The 21547-nt window shown below is 42.9% G+C and overlaps 1 protein-coding gene across 1 annotated transcript in view; it reads left to right on the top strand.

Annotated features, from left to right (window-relative positions):
• Positions 1–21547, top strand: part of fbxl17 (F-box and leucine-rich repeat protein 17) — a 188233-nt gene that overhangs the window by 4537 nt on the left and 162149 nt on the right. The gene's annotated exons all lie outside the window — the stretch shown is intronic.

Here is a 21547-nt window from a genome sequence, read left to right as displayed (position 1 = left end):
GTTTTATTAATTTTTTTTCCTGAAACTCACCTTAATGATTTGACAATGTTATGATGCATTCCATCGTTAAAGAAAATGTATATTTCTGATTACACAAAGGTTTGATGCACGATTGGGTTTTAGGCACACATCCCATATAAAACAATTCAGGAAAAAAAATGCATTCAAGTATAATGACAGTACTTTATATCAATATACATGAATATGTGTGTGTAGCTTTTTTTTTTTTAATATTGCCATTAACATAATATTAATAATATATTGCTCCTGCTACTACTGAGAAATATTTTAGGCACTCATCCCATACAAAACAATGCACAAGAAATTTATCCATCCATCCACTGCTTATCCTTAATATGAAGTGTTATTCTTCAATTTACCACTCGATGGGGCTATTCGACTCTTTTCTAAAAAAAAAAAAAAAGAAAAAGAAAATATCTCGGCCATTTTCATCCCTCCCCCTTGTCACAGAATGTATTCATAGCAGCGCAATGGAGAGTTGAGTGTTGCTTTGCCAAACGGCTATCACGGAACCTCTTTTATTGGTCTTTTGGCTTCTTGTCTCCGGCGTCTCTCATAGAAACAGAATGTAACCGCTCATTTGTCATGTCGGCCCCCAAACCCCTTTAATTTGTCTCTTCCGTCCAAACTAAAACCATGAAGATCTTGATGAATTAGCCCACTCACGATTGTTAACAATAGCTCAGTTTGTTAAAAGGCCATTCATCAACTTAATTGTACAGCATATTAGGGATAGCCTCTTGCTGAGAGATGAATATTGCTTCTATTAACATCTCGGCTCAGCAGTATGCGCCGCAGACGTTTTTCAGATGTGAGCTTGTGGCCGTCATTCTTTTGGAGTTTAGATAAGAAGTCCGAGTGGGAATTATTATGTCTAGGCTCTCTGACTCCTCAGACAGGTTATACTGTCCCAGACCTTTAAAACAATTCAAAGTAACAGAGGAACCTTAAATGAGATCATCTTCTTGCCGTGATCTGCTTTTAATATGGATGGTGTGCCTTTACAATACTCTCCCCTTTCGCTTCCTCTCAACTTGATTAAGCAAAGCGCCACAGGATGTTTTCCGTGTGGTCTCTTAATCCTCTCCTCCCTTCTCCGTTGATGTTCTTCTCTTTTCCTCTTATCGTGTTTGCGGGTTTTCTTTTTCCACGCCGGAGGCTCTTCTTTTTGTGTTAGTAGCACGTCCAGTTCTTTTGCTCATGTATCCTTCAAGAAATACTCCTATAATCACTGGTCATATCATTAGGTACACCTGTACTGGATTTAATGTGCAACTTGATGAGGGAGTTTTCCCCCCATCCCCAAACATGCATGGCAGCTTGCTGTGAATGCGAGTGTGACTGGTTGGTTGTTTATATATGCCCTGCGTTTTAACTAATTGAAGTAATCTTCCGGCATCAACATTAGACAGCACGAAAATAAAATGGCCGTGGATGAGAATAGCGGTTAGAATCTCATGCTTCGTCTATTGCTGCTCGTCTCCAAAGTATTCTTGCTAGCGGGATCAACAAGACGCGTTGCTTTACGTCACTACGTCGTAACACTTGTTGCAGCGCAGCATCCAGCTGTATCCGCAAATACGATAACAGCATCATGTGAAATCATGAACAGTGAAAAAGAGAACTGCTTAATTCTTGGGCACTTGACTACAACATGCTATGTGAAACACAAGATGGCTCGTTGACAAGAAAACAAGGCTAGCACTGCTTACAACTACATTCAGCGAAATGGTGAGTTGGATTTTGAATCATTTTATTTTGATATGTTTATATGGCAGTCAGTTGAAATTTTAAAAAGTTTGGGGACCGTTGTACTCTGCTGTGACTTCATGGAGTTAAGCGACTGACTCAATTTTCATCACGCTGTGGTTGACTACCAAAAAATCTTGAGCCATTCAACCACGACTGACCAATTCGTGGTAGAGACTCACTCAAAGATAGCTGGGATCAGCTCGAGCTCACCCACGTTGGTAATCCGGATAAACGATAAAAGAAATGAATGATTTGATGGGGGGTTGTTGCATGTTGATTTTTTTTTTTTCAATATTAATTCTAATTGTATTGTCACGTTCGTGTTGTCTCTGCGTTCCGTTGATGGTTAACAAAGTGACACACAAACTCTTGAGTTGAGAGTGATGCATTGTTCGGGAAGCTGGTGGCTCTCTGGTGTCTCAAATCCTCCTTTTGGCAGCGTCCCTGCATTCCTGATTGCTGCTCATCCACTATTTATGTCACACTTGCTTTTATGCCACCGGTTGCCTTTCAAGTCTTGTTTTCCCTCCTCTGAAGTGAGTGTTTCGCCCTCTCTCTTGCCCATTCTTATTCTGTTGTCTCTCATCACCTGGAAGGGCAAAGGCTCCGAGAATAACAAATTCCTTTTTCATCAGTGTACTACCGCAGTGCTCGAGGACAGACAAAAAATGAAACTTTTGGCGGATGAACTAAAACCTGCTCTAATTTAACCGTGTTGACCATTTTACCCTTGCTCTTGCTGTTCCTTTTCAATTAATCGGCCTTTGAAATCTGTGGACGTTTTTGCCCAGGAAGCACTTTTCATTTTTTAACGCTCTCTTAACTGTGCTTTATCTGCCCTCCTGTCTTGTTAAAATCACAGAGCGTGTGCTTCATTTTCTTGCAGTTGGATTGAAAGAATTTATATACACACACACACACACACACACACACACACACACACACACACACACACACACACACACACACACACACACACACACACACACACACACACACACACACAGTGATTATTTACAATTTTAATCAGTCCAGAATGTGGAAATGTGTGAAATTGCACAAGCCCTGAACATAGATTAGCATGTGCCCTCAATTTGGGGCTAATTACTACTTTGCATTTTCAATCAGAGCCTGTGCTGCTTTTGCCACATTTTTCCACCGTTCTACGACAACTTCTCAAACTCGGACGGAGTGAATTTATTTCTCTTAGCGCAAACGGTGCGTGGATCAACATGAAATGGCAATGTGTCAGTGTGGGAAGCGGGTTTCTTAGCTACCTCTGGTTTGACGGCCTGTCAGCGGTTTGCTTTCTGCGGGCGTCGGAATGACAGCGAACCCCCTGACAGTCCAATCAAGCAGATTAAATTGTATATTGACACTTTCAGATTTAATTAACCAGATTATAGGGCCAGCAGAGACATAAGGAAGTGCTAATGATAGCTGTCGCTTATTATAGGATCGCCCTTTTGACATACACCGACACACACATGCACACACAGAGCGGCCTTGTTAAAAAAAAAAAAAGGAGCAAAAAATGTCAGGGGCACGCACACTTTCAGGAGCTGATGAAGTGAACAGCTGCCAGCTGCACTGGAATGTCCTGGGGAAACTTTATTCACATATTTCACTGCAATTACACATAAATAGAAGCACTCTGAGCTCACACACGAGGACGCACAAACAGTGCATTGTGTCGCGCCTCCGCCCATAGAGGCTTCAAAGGCGTGACTTTTTCAGATGACATCGTGTCAGTTGACCGCTTCCAATTTAAAACCACCCCTCGAAAGTATACACTACTGAAATAAATAAAATGGGGTGGGCAGCTCGGGAGAGGCGCTCAGAGAAGAGCCGCTGGTCCGCCGCATCAGAGGCCAGATGACGTCTCTCATGCAGGAGGCCTCCTGGACAAATATCTGGCAAGGTGTCCAGCGCACATCCCACCAGGAGAGCAAGATCACACTCGAGTGACCGTTTCCTGGCTGAGCTGGTAACTCGTAACCTGGCTCTGGAAGAGCTTGAGCGAGCTGTCTAGGGGGTAGAAAGTTTGGGCTTCCTCGCTTAAGGTGCTGCCCCCTTGACTGACCCCCGGCCCCCAAATCGACAATAAAAGCCCTCTATTTGCATTTTTCATTTAGACACTACTTCATCATCAGATCGTCAAACTAACACTCGGTTAGTTTACAATCTTTTAGTTTCAGGATCCATGTGTGTGGCCCAGGTAGTGGACACGTCACCAAACACCCAATAGCACATATGACTAATTTGGCATTTTCGGGGACATATTTCCACCTAAATGTCAAAATTAAGATGACCATATCTGGCATGAGATGAACAAATTCATAAAAAACAGATAACTGATTGATGGATGGATAATCCATTCAAGAGCTGTTGCTTCCGTTCTAAAACTTATTAGTTTGTTGTAATGGTTTTGTTTTTTTTAAGTTTTCCATTCTAAATATCATACAAGTGTAAAAAAAAAGACTGGCCTGCAAAACATCAGTTTAACTAATTAAAATGAAAACACAATGATGGATGTGTACACCGCGCGAGAGGGAGAATTGCTGAAGGCAGTCGACTTCATGCATCATTGCTTTTTTGCATTCATAACTGTCAGCAGTTTGACCTTTAGAGTTTTGTGCAACTTTATTGGCCGACTTTTCACACAAACTTTTGAAGCCATTTTGAATTGTGCAACTTTGCACTTTGAGGCACCACCATCAGTGTCATCATTGTCAATCCTCTACGAGCCTCTTGAAGTCCTCCCAGTTGTTCCACCGTTCGGTGTTCACTTCTGTTGATAAGAAATATTTTTCTTACATTTTTCTGACCTGTGTATCAGTGGCGTACAGTTTCCCTAAAGTTTGTGTTTTTATAGACCGATCAATGACGACACATATTTTCAGTGTTGCAAGACGTGCTTTTGAATATTTAAGCGTTTTACTTGAACCGCTGCCACACTTTTAAATTGTGGGTTTCTATTCGGAGGGAACAGTGCTTTCCTGTCACCGGTATCCTCCTTCAAGTGCTTCTGCATCGATCTGTTTCCTCCAAAACACCGGTGTATGCGTTTGAGTGTTTGTGTGTGTGGGCGTTTGTAGCTTTTTTTGCCTTAAGAGTAATAAGATGCATTAATGAGCTCTGACTTCAACTTGGACACCCGGCTGCACACAGACAAGGACACCGTCGATAAGTTCCCTCTGCCAGCCTGCCCACGAACAAAACGCACTTTCAAGTAGAAAGAGAGAGCCAGTGAGCAAGTAAGAGAAAAACAATGAGGATATTGGAAGACCTTTTTTTTGAGGGGGGAGGGTTACAAATCTGTGAAGCGTGCCTCCAAAGTGACATTTCACCTTTGTGGTTTTTCGTTTGCCGTTCATCAGTGGCGGGAAAAGATTCATGATCAATGTGCTCAAAGATGCAGGTGGACTGATTTATTTAAAAATGAAGGCGAAGACTCTGTTATGGGGCACCTGGACTCTCGAAAACCTTCTAGCTATTAACTCATGGAAAGGTGAGTGTAAATTCCAGGAATGTGGGGGCCAGGGTGAGTGAGACAACGTAGTTGAAAAGGGTTTTAGTTCAGCAATTGCGGAGGAAAAACGTCATTAGCGCCTCAGCTGTGCAAACTTGAACTGCGTTTGGTCTAAGAAATGGTCACCATTATCCAAGTCGTTCCCACATTGGGAGTCTGAAATATGATCCTTGACTCATTCAAAGCCCTTAACACGTTTCTGGAAATTGTTTTATTCGTCCAATGTCTGACCAATCTCTTGGAAAGTTGTCTTTTTCTTTTGACACCAGATTCTGTGTGCAGTTTTTGTCAGTCCCCTGCAGAGGGCGCGCTAAGACTGCTTCGTAGCAGGAGCTTCATACTGTATGCTTGGAGAAAAATCCTTCTCAAAGTCAAGGTTTCTCACGAAAAAGACTACTATCTGTTGCTTCTACTATAAACGTTGCTGCTCTGTCATCAAGGTTTTCTTCTACACGCCTACACAATCCATTAGAAAAGCTGAATCAAAAATTCTGCCTTCATGTATATAATCGTGCTCAGTTTTGTTTAACACAGCCGAAGTTGTTTGTGGTGGTGTAAAACCATAACTGGATCATATTTAATTATGTTTCTAATGTTAGTTTTTTTTCTCAAACTACACAAAGGACACAATGTTACGAACATTTCCCAGTGTAATGGGGTGCATTATCAAAATAATCAATCAAAGTCAATCAAAATAATGCACAAACCTGCTGAGCCCTTTTATTGTATGGGCTTAATTGTGAATACAGCTTTTGTATTGGAATCGGTTAATTATTCTTTTCCCTATCATGAACTGGCCAAAAAAAAAAAAAGGGAAAAAATGGTTTCACTGGACTAGTGACTAATCTTAAGTCTGTACAACCTGACTATGTACACTGTCTGGTTCCCAGTTCAGTTCATCCACCTCTCTTCCAAGTATAGCTAGCTAGGTTATTATTTTTTTGTGTGTGTGAAAGGTGTACCTAATTTTGTGGAATTGAGACGCAAGCTAATCTTTCACTTGTATAACGACACTGTAAATGGCCTTTGAGGTGCTAGTACAGAGACAGTGTACAACTCTTACTGTATGACTTCCCTTAAGACGTTGGTCCTCTTCCACCTTTAACTGATTTATTAGCTCTTTAAAAGCACACCCTTAAATGTGCTATTTTTCCCTTTCTGATCCAGCCTTTGTAGACCGCAACCTGCACGACCTCACTGTTTAAAGAGACATTGCGTTGTGTGTTAATCCAGCTCCATATGGCGGCTGCTCCTGACACCTGACCAGGGATGTCACCGTGATTCCTGGCCTTGTGTGACACCTTGCCGTGTGACGCCTTTGCTTCTCTTAATCCCTTTGCGTCGCTCTTGTTTTTTTTCCAATCACCATTCTGCTCATTTCCGCCCCTCCCTTTAGATGAGCCTCGCTTTTGTTTTGAGAAGGGCAGTGATGATGTCATCGTTTCAAACTGGAACGCAATGGCGAGCCTTTTTAGTCGAGTGGGCATGCACAGATGCACTGTGATGAATAGCTTTCCTTTGAAATATCCAGTCATGCCATATGTGTGCTGTCGGGAGACAAAAACATGCAAAACAAAACAGGACAGCGAAGGGGCAAAAAAAAAAGAGAGAAAAAAAACATTTTCTGTAACTATTTATTACCGCCAAGCTCAAAGGAGTGTTGGTGTGAAATTGTGTTTTGATCGTAGCTCCTTTGTTTCTTTGTTCTTTTGTTGTTGTGCAGATTGACATAATGAGTAATATTTTTTTGGTGCACTTTTTCTTTCAAAATACAAGACTCTGTCAGTGTCGCTGTTAAGTACAGGATGTGCACTGAATTGAGAAAAATAAACCACAGTGCAGAAATAAAGGTTTCAGCAAAGTAAAACAGCGATCAAAATATACACTTTAATTCCTGAAACCATCAAAATAGTGCAAAGTGTTGAGTGCATTAGGTTCATATGTCCGTACAAATATAAACACCCCAAAATACAACTATTGGTACGTGAACAAACTACTATAGACATGCAAATTTTTAAGGCAACACAATTGTTGAGTTATTCATATGAGGTGCATGTGAAAGTTTGATGATCATGTGTCGGATCCGTCATGAAAAAGGGGTGAGCGCAGGGTCTGACATTAACAGCGGCCCAATGGCTCAGGGCCACCATGTGACTGTGTCGGGCCACCCAAAGTTTGCTGATGCTGGCCTCGCCTAAATGAATGAGATAAAATCAACGCATTCATGCTTTTGGAATATCTTACATTCAATATTGTGACTTGCACGGACGCATTGTGCACTACGTACTCTTGTGCATTTTGCCAATTGCTTCACTATTTCATCCAGATGGACCTACATATTTAATTGATATTGTAGTTTCCAGACCTTGCCATGCTTATGTCTGCCGCCCTTCGTTCAAACTCTCCCCATCTCCCACCTCCTACCTAACTCTCCGTGTGATTGAGGGCCCAAATTTGCTCAAAGCACTGAATTAATTAGTGATGATTGATACGCTCCAAGAAGGCATGCATTTCTGTGCCCATTTATTTACATCTGTGGAACACGTTTCTCCCCATCTTATTCAGTTCATTTTTTTTTTTTTTGGCTTCCACGCCGAGCTCTGTCCCCCGCCGTCCACTGCGATGCATTCAGGGTCTGGCCGGCTTCAGAGGTTCAATACTCGGGGTAATGAATGTCTTTAATAAGCACAGTGGGTCAATGGGCTTAATGAAGGTGTGACAGAAGATGGGGCTCGCAGAATGCTGCTGTAACGAGACTTTAACGAGCCTCCGGGGTTAACGAGGTCAAAAGCTGCATTGGTGAGGGGAACCCAATTATGGTCGGATTTCAACCTCTGCATGTGCTCTCATGACTGGGCATCCATGTTGTATCTAGATTTCTAACAGTCCCGACGGCATTTTCTCCTTCATACTGTACTGTCTCTTAAAAACAGATTAATCAACAGAATAATAAAGATCGTATTTTCATTTTGCATGTCGGTTGGTAACAACTGAGAATGCCTCTTTTTGCATTTTAATTTTTTTGTGTAGTTCACAGCCAGTTTCATATTTAACCACACTGTCATCAAAGTTTACCACTGTACGCTGACTAAAATGAAATATATCTCCTCACTTCGAGACGTCGGACAATCATGAAATAATGGAGGAAGATCTTCGCAGAGCGATGCTGTCGCAATGATTTTTTTTCTCAAATATAGTTCATAATATATTCATAATGTTTACATCGTGCATTGTGCACCCTGTCTTTGGTTTACCTCTGCCTGGACTCAATGCTCATCTCCCCTTTTGTGTGTTTTGTTGTTGGTTATCTGCCAAACGTCCTTGGGTGTCTTAAAATGCGCTGTATAAATATAATCTATTATCATTGTTAATTATGGTGGCATCTGCTTGTTCAGAGAATTTTTTTTTTTGTTGCCATTGTGTACTTAGCGGTGTCAAATCCAAACCACAAACTACGAGTTCCCCCTTCAACGTAACGCTAGAGTATATAACTGTGACCTCGGCTCTCCTCAGCCATTGAACTTTTTTCCACATGTTTTTATGGACATATTCTGTGTCAGGTCGTCAAGTGAGTGATGATGAGACCAATGAGACCAGACTTGCTAGGGAAAGTCATTACCCGTGATGAGTCATGGATCTTCGAATATGACCTGGAGACCAACCGCCAGAACCTCCAATAGGAGAGTGCGACGGCTCCAAGACCGCACAAAGCAAAGACGGTCGTGTTTTATTGCATTTTTGGATGTGAATGTCCATTTCACGTTCAACTAAAACATCTACAAAAAAATCCTGCAATGTTTGCTTTGTTCAGTGTGGCATGACAACGCCTGCTCAATGCCACGAGCATTCCACAATGTCTGGCTGAAGCACATTGCCATGCTGGAGCAAGCGCCCGACTCACTCTACCTGGCTCTGTGTAATTTTCTTTTCCCTCAGCTCAAGAGGGCTGTTAAAGGGGCCCCGTTTTGAAGATAGAGACGACACAAAGATGGCCGTGACGATGATCCCGGAAGAATTCTTTTAGAGGCAAATAATGGTGTGGCAGGGGAGGCTGGAAATGTGCGTTAGACTCCTTGGAGATTGATTACGTTGAGGGGTGGGGTGGGGGGGGCTTGTCATTTGTAGTTTGACTTGCCAATACCGTTTATGATACGAGTCATGGAACATTTGTGACACTACTGCTCGAGACATAGGCCGCTAAGCAAGGCAAGGCAGTTTCATTTATTGTGCACGTGACAGATGAGTTTATTGTTGAGTTACCGCATTTTCCACACTATAAGGGCGCTTGGGAGGTGCACCTTCAATGAATGGCCTATTTTGAAACTGTTTTCATGTATTGGGCGAACCACATTATAAGACGCATAGAATAGAAGCCACAATAGTGGCTGCGGATGCGTTATGCATCCACTAGAAGGAGCGACGCTGAAGGGGATACCATACAATACAATATAGCTTCATTTATTTTGAGCTTTCACGACCGCTGCAGCTATAGCAAAGCGCTTTTAAAATACTACGTCCAAGAAATCTTAATATCGATCCATATATAAGGCGCATCGGATTATAAGGCGCACTATCGGATTTTGAGAAAATGTAATGCTTATCATGTGGAAAATATTGTACAGTATTGGGAGAATGGCGGGTGGGTCCATCTCCTTGCATACACCTACAATTGACTTGACACATTCTTCCAATTGTTCAAATGTAGTCTTTCTTTTCCCACTAATGCCTTTCACCCACTCTTATCTTTTCATTCTTCTATGTTTACTCTCACTTAAGCATCACCATTCCACCGGTGGTAAGAAAACAGTGTGACTTCCCACAGCTCATTTCTTTGCCTGGCGTTTCTGAAGTGACGACCACGTTTATGAAATGTTGCATCAAGGCAGCCGGTCGATTAATGACGCACTTAGCCTGCACTAATGAGCACAATATGGAGAAATGTGGAAAGCCTGAGGTGACCCTTGACAACCTCTGATGCATAACCCACTTCACATCACCGGTCCACAAGGCAGAATAGATACCGCGTGTATTGCTGTGGTCAACACAAAAACACGTTGTTGGATATCGGATCGTGAGCACTTGGCGTTGCAGACCCATTGGTTGATTGAAGTGCCTCCTGCACAGGGCTGGTGGCTGCTAAATGCCGTCGGAAATGTATTTGTTTTTTTTTTAGCCATCTCAGAATAGCTCAGGATGCTGTTGTTCAATTTCCACATCTGTCGTTCATCTCTGATAATGAATCATGACATAAAAATGGTGTGCAGTATACGGTATCCAAAAGTTTCCATTCGTTTGAATTTACAGCCTTCCCAAGTCTCCTCAAATTTGATTCTTCTCAAGTGAGTGGTTAAGTTTACTGCTTTTTCCTGCAAAATATGGCAAAACCCAATATCTTAATTCTCAAATCTTTTTAGCACTCAGTAGGGTGCTTGCATTTGCCAAGCCATGAAAAATAATGCCAGATAGGAGTAAATTCCTCCCTGCTGGCCTTGTGGCTACTGTTATAATTTATATGCGAAAAATGCAGAGCAGGAAACAAGCAAAAATGGTTGTAGATTTCAACTGGTTTAAGATGTGGTGGGCAATGGTCCAGTGCACTGTATGGTAGTGTTCTTCAATATTTATTGACTCAATTGCTTGTACTGTATTTTAAATTTCTCACGGCACACTACCAAACAAAAATCACGTACACTCGTATTTTGACTATTGTCTCAATGTACTTACAAATGTACTTATTTAGTCTGAAATAAAACATGTAATTGAACACAAAGGTGATATGGGTGCCAGAAGTCTTGGCTTGGTCTGTTGTATTAAGTGCAACAGGTGGGTTACACAGTACCACCTGTAACTACACATTGCTGGCATTGATACGTGAGCAAAGATACAACATGTATGTATATGCCACATGTTGGGATTGTTGTAAAACAAAAACAATCAGTCGTAACATAAACTCCTTTCTATTGCTTTGCGCTCAATGGAGGCAATGAGCTAAAAATTAAGTTACGGTTAGAGTAGCGTCCGTTGTGTTTTTTGTGCTTTGGGCTTGGAGATGGAGTGCAAGTGTGGAAAGGGCACTGGTGATTGACAGCGAGTGCTGACTGTGGGCAGAAAGGCTGCAGAGGTTGTAAATATGAAGCCGGCGCGACAGGTGAAGGTCGGTTTGCGTGTGTGGCAGTCTTTTCAACAGCTGCTTGTTTTTGCTCGACAGTCTTGAATGTGCCTCGCCCCATCCACAGGAGTTTAATTTCTGTCCTGTACTCTGTAAAGTAACGCACAATAGACGCTCAGATGAAATCTTTTTCCGATGAATGTTGCATCATGGAGGTTTTCCAGTCAGGTTCCAAAACGCTGCATAAAACAGTCAGCCGTGTTCTGAGTTTTTAATTATGTTTTTGGGGGAAGCGGATCTCTGCCTAATCATGAGAAGAGAGTTTTTAATCCAGCAGATGTACTGCGGCGCTCCCCATATTTCTTTATCGATCCCCTTTATTGATAATTGTAAACTGATGAGCTCTGAGTGAGTGCCGGCCTTCCTGGCCATGCTGGAGCCGTGCCGGTGTAACGTGGGGTTAGGATGCCAGGAGACAAACAGATTTATGTCCTGGCAACATGATGAATCCCCAGTGCAAACACAGCAATACACCGCCAATATACAATGTACACTTGCGCGGATGCTCCTGCTGAACCGCGGGGCCTTCCCGTGGACATTCTGTATTTCCGCAATTAGAGCCTCGGGGACTTTATTTACTCAACTTTAGATAGGGAGGAGGCCATTATTTGTACAAACACATTTTCTGGAATAATCTCAAACAATGTTACTGGTGGATTACAGTTCATGTCAACTGAAACGGGATCTTAAAACAAAACTATTCAAAAGAAATTCAATAAAAGATAAAAAAAAACCCCATCAAGAACCAAGGCAGACTGGATAGAACCAGGATGTTGCCAAACACGAACATAGTTAAATACAAGTATCCAGGTAAGATCACACAGAGAATTAATTAACACTTACATTCATATGAGAGACTGTTGGTAATTGCTGCTGTTTTGATTTGCAACAGAGCACAGATGCCCTCTGCAGTTCTACTGGTGTTTATTAGTAATTGCGTTTAGGAACCGGGAGGTGTTTATTTGTGGGTTAAGCAGAGCATTGCATCCAGTAGAGCACTGGCTGGCAAGGAGCAGCCTGCTGGCCGTAATTGGCCTGCCGCCAATCATATCTCGCCTGGCGTTGATATTCAGGGATGTCATAATATTCACAGAATTTAAAAAGTCTCAATATCATGGTCTTGTCCAAAAAAAAAAGTCCTCCTTTGTGTTTAGCTATGTGCATATCGTTTCTACTTTCTAATAATGGGTTACGCGGCAAATTGGGTGCCTGTTTTCAGTACACAGGGACACCGTCGGCTGTGTAACCCATGTGACCACATCACAAGAAATATATTGATCATTGGCCCATGCCATGAAAATTATTCGATATTCTGCAAGTCATGAACACAAACGCCAACCGTGCACCTTATAAAATGTAATTTCGACCCAATATCGAATTGAGGAAAAAAAAATGTGTTGGGGGGCCAAACTTAGTGGCCGATTCCTACTATACATAAAAACAGCATGAACAAATTTTGTCGCACGATGCTTGACCAAGGTTTAACGATTACAGAAACACATCTCGACACTGACACTTGATTGATGTCCGCCAAGGCCAAACAAACATCTCTCTCATTGTACCGACTCTTATAACTCATATTGGTGTGTTTTGCTTTCCATTCGACTGCAAACCCATTCTTATTGTTGGTTAGTGTATAGTTCCATGTGGAATTGCAATTTGCTCACGGTTGTATTGGCTGGGTATTGTTGATCGACGCGTATGAGTCTATTAAATGTTATGTAAGATATTCTGCAGTGCTTTTGTCCCTCTTTGCCAGCGGTATAGATTATGTGCACTATATGGTGTGTATAATATCCTACCTCGGGTGGAGGTTCTCATTCTCCTTTGTCAGCTGACAGCATTATGTGAGGAGAGGGGTGAGGGAGCTTTGCTGACTGGGAGAATTAGAGAGTTCTGCCGTGCATGATGGATGCAGCAAGATCAAGTAGCACACTTGTGTGTACGTGCGAGGCTTGATTTGACTTCTTCCTGCACCCCTCCTCCTTTCTTTCTGTTTCTCAGCAATAAAGCAGAGTATTTATTTTACCCCATCCGACTCTCAGTTCTCCCTTCAAGTGTGTCGTGAAAATTAGACAGTATGCGTGCCGGCGTGATTGTGCATGCGCTCGCGCGCGCTACTCTGTTCTGTTTGTCTCATCACCCATCCCAGACGTACAGTTGCGTCTGCTCGCGTGCTAACACAGAGATTGAAAGTTGCTGATTCCGAGCCGCGGGGACTCGTGGTGGAGAGGCCTCTGGCGGGGGCTGATTGAGCTGTGCTGTGCTGAGGTAGAAAAAGTTACGGTAGCGCGCTATTACCTGCCAGCGTCGACCGCGTTTATTAGCCTTGCAGATGCACCGTGGCAGCACCTCAGTGCAGCCAAGCAAATAATTGTATGACACCGGTCCACCAGGGATTTCGAGGCTAAAAAGGTTTGTCCGATTCCTGTAAACAAGACATGCCGCTTTGGACATTTTTAAAGTGTATGAGCAACCCCTTAGATTGCATTGGAGTCAATCATTCTGACTTGCAGGAACAACGCTATTCAAGCATTTGCCTTTTGCTATCGGCCAATTACTGTGGAAACGTCAATCTAGGCATGAGTGAGTACGGAGACTGGGAATCGCTATCAAACTGATAGGCCCTTAAATTTCAGATCATGGGTACTCTTAGAGGCTCCCGATACAAGGCACTCTGTTTTGCCATTGTCGATAATCCATGGTTTGTCAGCATATACAATCTGATTATTTTAATTTTTTTTACAACCCCCCAAAATAATAAATTTTTATAATTAAAAAATATATTTTTAATTCGGGAAAATGTGTGTGTGTATACTGTGTAGGAGAGAGAGAGTGTTTTTTGGGGTGTCGGGGGGGGGGGGGGGGGCTCAATTCCCAATTTTCATGCGCATCGTTTCTGCGCAAATTTGGGGTATTTATGGTCTGGTCCAGTCCCAATCCCTTTCGAATGACGGGTCAACTGTACCGTAAATAATTTGTTAATAGGATGGATCGGTCTTCATCTTTTGATCGGATGGATGATCCGTTATTTTTTTTTTGCGGGGGGGGGGGGGGGTTAAAGCCTGGTTGACTTGAACACAGTTGATCAGAATTAATCTGTTTTGTCGCCATTTTGAGCAGAGAACAATGTCATGAAATTGAATGCATTTGTCTTTGGAGGGCCCCCCTACCAATAGAAGGTTTATCGGTTTGATGATGTTAATTGGGAGAATTTTGTCTGGACTCTATGATTTATTTTTACCAAAGCCAACAGAACAGAGATCTGTTTCAAGCCTTTTTTTGCCGGTGAGTTAGCGCTTTGCACTTATGGGATTGTGGCTGACAGTTGGCACGGTGGATGATTTATGACTGGCCAGGAGAGTCAGAGATGGATGAGGACAAATAACTTTCATCAAAGTTTTCCGCTATCCACAAAGGAAAGCTCATCCTCTTTGTTGTTGGTTTTAGTACGCAGCACTTTTCTAGTCCCCCACCCAGCCCCTCTAATTGTATAGTCATTTGATCTTCTTGCACAAGTTGATAAATTGATTCATAAATACTTTCCAATTTTCTATGTCCATTATTTTTTTCATTGCTTTTAGTAATTTGGGAAGTATTTTATTCCTCCATTAAAAAAAATCAAATGTCATCAAATGAAATTGAGTGCCTGATTAATTGATTACTGCTGATTGATTATGAGATTGTAGGCATTAGGCGTTCTAATTAGTGCTCCTTATCAGTGCTGTACAAATCAGTTTTGCCAATCCCTCCTTTTTTTTTAATAAATGTTTTTGCTCATTGTCTGAATAAAGAAACCCTTTTGACTTTTAAGTTAATCAGTCTGACTATAATCGTCTTGCACAATGATGGCTGCTTTGCCGATTTTAAACGTCCAAACATGTTCAACTCTGTCATCTTAATACGTGGAGGAAAAATATCTCACACGAGACGAACTAATGAGCTGAGGTCAGGCTGTGAATGGTTCACAGCTTCTTTTAAAACCTTCAGTAATTATACCAGAGCAAGAACCCTAGTCATAGCATATTGATCCAAGAAACTTGGTACCAGTGGGTAGCGGTTTTGGTCTCAACAAACATTGGCTTGGGCTGAGGCCTTTCTCAAGGTTTGCACGCGATGAAGATGAGACTCCTGTGGCCTCCCTGCTCAGTGTGCGTCCATTACGATTTACCTTCTGGCTTTCGGCAGCTCACACCTCAAGCGTGGGAAGTGGCTTGTTCCGGTTTGCCCCCCCAGGAAGAGTTTGCAGTCCTTGTCTCTTTGGGACCAATCAAGATTGCCTTGAGGTAGATGGGTTCCTATGTCATGATTTGGTCACAGGTAAACCGCTGCTTGAGATTATGTGTTCAAGATATCTGCATGTTTGAAGAGAAGCAGCAGTTACTCTCCACACTTTTTCATAGTTTGAAGTACTGTACCTGCTCGGGAAATACACTTGATTTCGCGGGGGGGGGGGGGGGGGGGGGGGTGGGACTAATTTCAACTCTAAATGAATCGATGCAAAACCATGTGTGTTTTCCAATTAGAGCTTAATGATTGTCTTTCAGATAAATGCAGCCTTTTTTTTAAGTTACTCTCCATTAATCTTGACTAAATCATGTTTGCTTAATGATCCTAAAATATTTCTAAACTAGTGATAATAATCGCTTAATGGATCGTTAAGAACTCTTGTCATTGTGTGGAATTGATTGTTGATTAATGGTGTCTTGAAACAAATGAGTGCTGAACTTGGCGACAAGAGGCGCTGTTGATTCGGGCAAAACTAGTTTGCTGTCATGAGGAAGTGATGTCACATTCGTTTTTTTGTCATGTGGCCACATTGAATTTCGGCGTTCCACTCAGGGTAAATGATAAGTACATCTCCAAAATGACCCTTGCATTTGTTTGTTTTTGTATACTGAATGGTTGGAATTCATGGGGTGGCAAGCAAATCTTTTAGTGTACTCTTTCCTGATTTCTGTTTCGAGGGGATTTGTTGAAAGTATAGGCCTGTGTTTTGTTCTTAAAAATGAATAAAAGTGCAATTTCAAGTCAAGATTTTTTGCCAAAATGGCAAGATCAAATTTGTGAGAAATAATAATAGGCCACATAGAATGGTGTGGCAAGCAGGATCTAGTCCCCGGGGCTTTATTTTGACATGGTCAAAACTGTTCCGGAAATGTGGATCAACCTCCAAGTTGCGTTTTCCACTAAAAACCTGGGCGCCCGAAAGCCTAGCTCAGCCTATTTCTCATCACCCGTCTCTCCGCTACGAGACCCCCACTAACCTGGCACGTCGACATACTTCCCAATGTTTCTTACCACCTCTCCCCAAAGTCCCGATTTCCCTGAACAACCCCACCACCAATCACTCTCTGGTCTCCCCTCTCAGCGAGAACTCAAATCTTCCATCTAGCCACCTCTGTTGTCTGGAACTGAAGCACAAGCAGGTCCCTTTTGTTTGGGCTGATAAAAGGAGGAAAGCGGGGAGAGGTAGGAGGATTAATTTGAGCACCGACCAGATGACACATCTGCTTGTCGTGTTGCCGTCTCGCCCTTCCCTCCCGTGGCTTCCCTTGCAGTCGCTCTATTATCTTGGGTGAGAGCAGAGGATATTGGACTGAGATGCATGGCGAACTCTCAGGGATGAGACACTCCTCTAATCCGCTCTTCTGGTCTGTCTTTTTGACCCCCCCTCCCTTTTATTTCCCCCCTCCCGCTATCTCCAGTCCACTTGACCTAACTTGTTCTTTGCACCCCATCCTTCAGTTCATCCTGTATGTAAGGATGACCTAAGGAAGCAGACATTACATGCTGGTGTGAAAATGGTGCAGATCAACTGACTTAGAAGCTCTTGCACTTCAGGACTGAATTTTCTTTTCTTCTTTTTGACCGTGGAACTTTTGGCAGAGCATTGCCAGAGCAAAATAAAAGTATGAATCGTTTGAATTACAGAATGGCCAGCTACAAGACCCAGTGCGCTGAAATGACCCAGAGGCGTAGAAATGCCTGTTTGAAAGGACTTTTGTCGTCTGTGAAAAGTCATGACTCCTTTTTTGTGACTGGATCCAAGTCTGCTCTTTGATCATCCAGGAGCTTCAGAATTGCATTGCCGAATAGATGATACGTCTATTCCTTCCGGCATTTCAAAAATAACGCCAGCAGAGAATATCGATTCTCATTGGCTCTCGTTTAGCCTCGTCATCGTGGCAAGGCTGTGATGGCGTTTTAACCTGCCGCTCAGACATGGTTCAAACCTTGAGCAAATCAGATCGCAAGTGTGAACAAAGTCAGGTTGACACATACCACCATTGTCAAAGCTTTATATTACTCGCCCTGCCTGTGGGCCCTCATGCGTATTGTTGCCTGGTTGCCGCTTTCTGTGTGTCACCCCCATTTGCATGACACATTTCCCCTTTGACCATTTTTTTTGGGGTCCTAAATCAAGGGTCATGGTCTGTGGTTGGTGTCACACATTTCAAGGGGTGGTGTTTGACACCCTTTCTTGCCCTGTGACAGTTCCCTTGTTCGAAACCCAGAAGAGATTACATTTTATTGTACCGGTAGTGCTGATTTTATTTTCTATTATTGCAGTCCTAATTGTTGTCTTCTCCACTTTCTGGTCGTGTAAAGCTTGAACCCGACTTCTTGTGGGCGACTTTTAAATTCATGTATGGATGTGGGTCAATAGGGGCACGCAAAGGCAGCAACCTTTAACCCTGATCTTTGTCACTTGAGGTCAGTCACGGGCGGTGGAAACAGATCTAAAATGTCTCTGATCAGAGGGAGACAGGAACTCAGGCCAGCGGGTGCACCTCCCTCGTTTCCATGGCCTCCTGCCCTGTCTATTGTCATTCGGAGAGACCCTCTCTCCCGCCCTTTCATCCCGACTCTTGCTCAGCATCCCACGCATGCTAGACCGATAGGGAATTACTGTAAGAATGACTGTGAGTCGTCGGCGTCGGGGGGTTGGGTGAGGGGTGGGGGGGGCGTCATGTCTGAGCTGTCGCTTCACGCTGACACGGTTGTGAGCTGGAGTGACACTGAGCTCCAGCGTAGTGTCTAGGAACAGTCTGGCCCGGGAACTGTGACCCGTGTGACCCACTCCCCGGCCGCTGGGATCGACAGAGGGCGGCCTTTTGTTGATGTTGTTTAAGCATGGTGGGGAGAAATGGTGAAGGAGAAAAGACCCCGCATATCTTGAAGAAAAAAAAAAGAACAGCTCAGCAGTAGCTTGGTTGCTCCGGTTGATGGAACGAATCAAAGCATGATAAATGCTCACAATAACAAAGACGGGATATTGAAAAATATGTCATTCAAATCGTTTATTTTTGTTCATTCCCATTTGTTTCATAGTGGGAACATGCTTGTAGAAGTTCAGACTAAACCAAGCATATTTTGGACATGAATAGACTGCTGAGGCAAATTTGTGTTGACAAGAAATCTGACATTTCTTGCTCTAGAAGAGGGGGGGTGGAAAAAGAAATGAAAATACAATTTGTCTGTTCTCTACCCCCAAAAAAAGCTTTAATGCTTCTGACTCAACTTTTGTAATGCACTTACACAGCCAGTATGGTTTGTGGATTGACTGCACAGTTATGATTTAAGGTGAGGTTAAGCGGTGATTGAATCATACCTTTTCAAATTTTCAATAGCATAGAATAGAAATCTATTCATCGTCAACAATTGCAGAATTTTCTAATGAATACAGTTCAAATTATGTCGGAATCATCAAAGCATCAAGCCTGGCACAAGCATTATTTTTTTTTTTTTTGCCAGACCTTTACTTCCCTAAATAAATTGTGTGTGTGATTAAAACATGACTTCGCTTGAGCCATCAACTTCCTACATAAGCGCAAATAAATTAGAGCCTGATCCAGTGACATTTGACCGAGGTCTAAGTTAAGGCACGCGTTAGAATTTTCTTAATTAAATCATAAAATCAGCAAAAGACTTGGCGTCACTGTCCAATAAAATACGATACAACACGACAACCTTTATTAGTCTCGCAATGGAGAAATTTCCAATTCAGAGCAGCAAAGTTATGAAAGAAAGAAAAGTAGAACAACAAAATATCGGAGCTGCTGGGACAGCAACACATGGGACACAGACAGTCGTGCAATCTTCACCACTTTTCTGCATACACTTTGTTGTCTGAAGCAGTTAAAGATGAAAGAGGTGTGCATCTATGAATTCCATGAGAAGATTTTCTTTCGAAGAACAAACATGTTTTCTTAAAAGGGTTTCATAAGTATCTTATGGTTCAAAACCTATACATTTTTAAGTGGACCAAATGGATTCATTTTGATATCGTGGGATTATGATTCAATTCGAAATGGTACGTCTGGAACTTTAGTCATGCTTATGAACGTAAAACAACATGGGAAAGCTCTCCGAAGCCTATACTATTTAAATTATACGCATTAAAAAACAACAATGTATCTTGATTCATTGGACATGATAAAATTCAAGAAATGTTCATTTCACCATTAATAGATTCAGCTTCAGATTTTTATTTTGGAACAAGGACAGCGTACATAAACATTTACCTGTACAGTTATTCGGTGTACTATGATTGGGTCACGGTGCCTTTTAGAGCGGATACCGCGATTTGAGGAAATACGGTATTTCGCCCCCATCGGAGAACATGAGGCAAGCCCGGTGGGCCAATGGTGAGCGCGTCGACCTCACAGTGCAGAGGTACCAGGTTCAATTCCAGCTCTGGCCTCCCTCTGTGGAGTTTGCATGTTCTCCTCAGGTGGGGAAAGCTTTGTGGGTTTTCTCCGGGTAGTCCGGTTTCCTCCCACACTCCAAAAACATGCATGGCAGGCTGATTGAACACTCAAAAGTGTCCCTAGGTGTGAGTGTGAGGGTAGATGGTTGTTCGTCTGTGTGTGCCGGTTCAGGGTGTCCCCTGCCTACTGCTCGAAGATAATTGGGATAGGCTCCAGCACCCCTCGCGACCCTTGTGAGGATAAACGGCTAGGGAAATGGTTGGATGGATGAACGGAGAACATCATCCACAGGGGAGTTAAAAATGATTCCCAAATTTGGAGCGACCGCCTTCATTATAATGGCGTCCGGGTCTCTGCATGGCCCAGTCGCTTGAGGCCATACACTGGTACCCCCCCTGCCGTGTCACACTCAGGGGACATTTACTGGTGTGTGACAACCTTCGGTGAAGCAGAGAAAATTCTCCCACTTGTGTGTGGACTGGTCCTAACAATGCGATTATCATGCTGCATGTACGTTTATAGTGGCGCTATTGTTGGCCCCTCACCTCTTGTCTGTATTGCGCTGTCAACTTGGGCTTTTTGTGGGAGCTGAACTGGACTGACAGTCTCACTTCTCTGCATTCGGGGACTCAATGACCTCAAGTGGCTGTCCGGCCTACGCCCCCCAAGCCCCTTTCGTGAATTAAAAATGAGTGAAAATACTATGAGTGAAAAACCAGGGTTATTTATGTGAGAAAATGTAAATGTCTTGCTCTGCTGAAAATAAAAAGTACACTAGGCCGCTCTTTTGTATGAAAAGACGTGACTCATTTGAAAGTTAAGTACAGGAGAAAGCAGCTGTCGTTTTCCTCCGTTCTCGCGCTCTCTTCCTGGCCGGCCTTCAAAACTTCACAACTACTGAGACCCTCAGTGGAGAAAGCACGTCGCTGCTTCAGCTCCATCCATTTCCCGAATATACAAGCCTCGTTAGACCAGAACACTTAACGCTCGTGTGGGTTTGTATAATGATGCGTTCTCCTTAGGCTCAAGGTAAGACAAATGGGATATCCCCTCTGTACTTGTTTGTGTAACTCCTGGAGATGAAGTGACGACGTTGGAGGGCTCCAATTACTGGCGCAATAACAATGCAGTGCTTTAGCTTGGAGACTTGACTCCACTTAGAGCTGATAGTTCTGTCTCCGAAGGTCTTTACAGTTCCTCGTGATATGTTGTCTCCCCTAGTAGTTTAATTGACATTCTCAGAGACTCCGGTGTCCCGGCAGATGGGATGCTGCTCGTGATTTCATTTTTATTTTTTATTTCTTGGTCAATAAATGTATCTTTGGGTTTTGTGAGAGTCAAGCCTGGGACTTTAGCATC

The sequence above is a fragment of the Hippocampus zosterae genome, chromosome 6 (genome assembly GCF_025434085.1).
Source record: "Hippocampus zosterae strain Florida chromosome 6, ASM2543408v3, whole genome shotgun sequence".
NCBI lineage: Eukaryota > Metazoa > Chordata > Actinopteri > Syngnathiformes > Syngnathidae > Hippocampus > Hippocampus zosterae.
This window is presented reverse-complemented; position numbering and strand designations above follow the sequence as displayed.